Source organism: Salvelinus sp. IW2-2015, linkage group LG19 (assembly GCF_002910315.2).
Source record: "Salvelinus sp. IW2-2015 linkage group LG19, ASM291031v2, whole genome shotgun sequence".
Classification (NCBI taxonomy): domain Eukaryota; kingdom Metazoa; phylum Chordata; class Actinopteri; order Salmoniformes; family Salmonidae; genus Salvelinus; species Salvelinus sp. IW2-2015.
This window is the reverse complement of record NC_036859.1, coordinates 17,896,410-17,898,924: the sequence shown is the minus strand read 5'-3', so window position 1 is coordinate 17,898,924 and position 2,515 is coordinate 17,896,410. Positions and strand designations below refer to the sequence as shown.

The window sequence follows — 2,515 nt, the reverse complement described above, 5'->3', positions numbered from 1 at the left end:
ACAGTACACTGGTGGCGCACACCATACACATCACACACATACACACACACACACGTACACACACACAATACACGGGACCCACACACACATACACTGGGACACAACACAACACACACACACACCACACACACACCACACACACACACACACACTGGGGCCACACACACATTCACTGGGAACACACACACAATACACTGGGACACACACACACACACACACACACACACCACACCACACACACACATCACTGCTCATCCCACTACACACATCCACTCTCTTCTCCGAGCTCCCATCCCCCCAGCTCCACATCTGTCCTGTCTCTCTCCTGTCTCTGTGTTGTGTTTTCACTGTAAGGTATTGTTGGACTGTACCACCTGTCATCTGATACAGCAGACAAGGCTCCCATTGGGCAACAACTGGTTGAATCACCGTTGTTTCCACCAATCAACGTGGTTGGATTTGCAAAGTCGTCAACTTAATGTCATTTCGTCTATTTTTTTTAAACTTAAATCACATTACTTTTAACCTAAATCCAATGACATGGTGATTTCACATTGAATTCACGTTAGTTGACAACTCAACCAACTAGGTGTTGAAATGACGTCTGTGCCCAAAGTTGTGCTATTTAGTATTTACTATTGAGGTTCACAGAGTCCTGTCAGTGTGTAGAGTCCTGTCAGAGTCCTGTCAGTGTGTAGAGTCCTGTCAGAGTGTAGAGTCCTGTCAGAGTCCTGTCAGTGTGTAGAGTCCTGTCAGAGTCCTGTCAGTGTGTAGAGTCCTGTCAGAGTCCTGTCAGTGTGTAGAGTCCTGTCAGAGTGTAGAGTCCTGTCAGTGTGTAGAGAGTTTAAATATTGAAATAAAAGGTCAATAAAGATACAAGGTTAACTTGGACTAGGGTTAGAAATAACAGCGGAAACATTTCGTGAAAACAGAGTAAAAATAAACAACATAATAATCACAAAATATCAAAGTTGGGTCGGAGCAAAACAGTGGCCATCCAGTACGGCGCCATCTTGATGTGTGTTCTAATGTGTGGTGCTGACCAAGAGCCAATCAGACTCTGGATATGGACCCACCTGCCTGGTTCTAGCCGGACAGCCTGTAGTCAGAACCTTAACCATCAGCGATATGTACTAGTGGGTGATTCACAGCCGACCTCTCAGACGAGCCATTTTTACAACACCACTGCCCCGGACCCACCATTACCTCCCCCTCTGGCGAAGAAGACCAACAACTTGTATCAAATCTAAATCATTGATTCACTTTCAAATATCATATTCTAATCTAGATTAATATTTTGCTAATGAAATATTMATATTAATATTAATAGAAATCAGGCGTGTTTTCTATTCATTCAGTCAATTCTGTTGCAAAACCTTTCTTAAACGGAAGCAAACGGAATGAAACAGGGAGGGACTTACCTGAGTTTGTCCAATAGAAACTACAAACAGTTGCATAACGTTCCAAATAGTTGCATAACGTTCCTTTGTGCAACAGAATCGGCGGAATAAATACACCCCAGGTTACAATATGTACAGACAGAGCCGATCTATGAATAATATTTCTAGGGCGCCGCCCTCATTACCATGACGTGGCCCTCTAGTCGGAAGCGACAGGACTGGAAACCTGCGACAGCATCACACATCAGAAAGGCTAACTGAGTCTGCAACGAACTAAATTACACATCAGCGAGAAATAACGTAAGGAATGCATTGGGTATTTTTGCTGAAATGTAGTCGAATTATTATTWTTTTTTTAATCAAAGGCTGTATTGTCTTCCTCACCGATTTGCCGGCGACTTGTGCTGTTCAACGTTGGCCACTGATGAAAATAGCATGACAATGGCCATCTTCATTTTGTAGGCATAACTAGCTAACGTCAGGATAGTCTTAATCATGTTATCAACTATTCATAATGTGCCATTATTAATGACTAGTCGGCCAACCATCCATGTTTTGCTACGCTAGCTAATAGTCGAATGAATGGCGGATAGTTAGGTAACTAGTGTCGTATTCTAAACAGCTGGGCATGGGGAACTCGTAAATCTCCGACTTCAGAACCACTGGGAACTTGTTACTCCGACTGGGGGACAAGATTCCAACGTTCATCCAAATCGGGATTTCGGGCCTCTTTCTAGAACTTGAGGTCGGAAACCCGGAGCTAACTGACGTCAGGATTTAACATTGTAGTTCGCCGAGTTCAGTTGTTTTGAACGCGGCATCAATCTATTAAAGTAGCTACTGGAGTTTTACTCCAGACATTTCGCTGACACCCAAAAGTATTCGTTACATTTTGAATGCTTAGCAGGACAGGAAAATTGTCCAAATCACGCACTTATCAGGAGAACAAACCCTGGTCATCCCTACATCAGCTTATCTTCAGCAACAAAAAAAACAATTACTTCCGGGTCGCGGAATTGGGGATATGTTCAAAATAAAAGTCCTTACGCGTAATAGTATACGTGTTTATTCATGATGTAATAGTATACATGTTTATTCATGATGTAATAGTATAC

General features: G+C 42.8%; 1 protein-coding gene across 1 annotated transcript in view; it reads left to right on the top strand.

Moving 5' to 3' along the window:
* The first annotated feature begins 1,609 nt into the window (after positions 1 to 1,609).
* Positions 1,610 to 2,515, top strand: part of ost4 (oligosaccharyltransferase complex subunit 4 (non-catalytic)) — a 15,277-nt gene continuing 14,371 nt past the window's right edge. The window contains exon 1 of the mRNA XM_024009186.2: positions 1,610 to 1,700. The gene's annotated coding sequence lies outside the window, so the exon portion shown is untranslated. The remainder of the gene's footprint in view (positions 1,701 to 2,515) is intronic.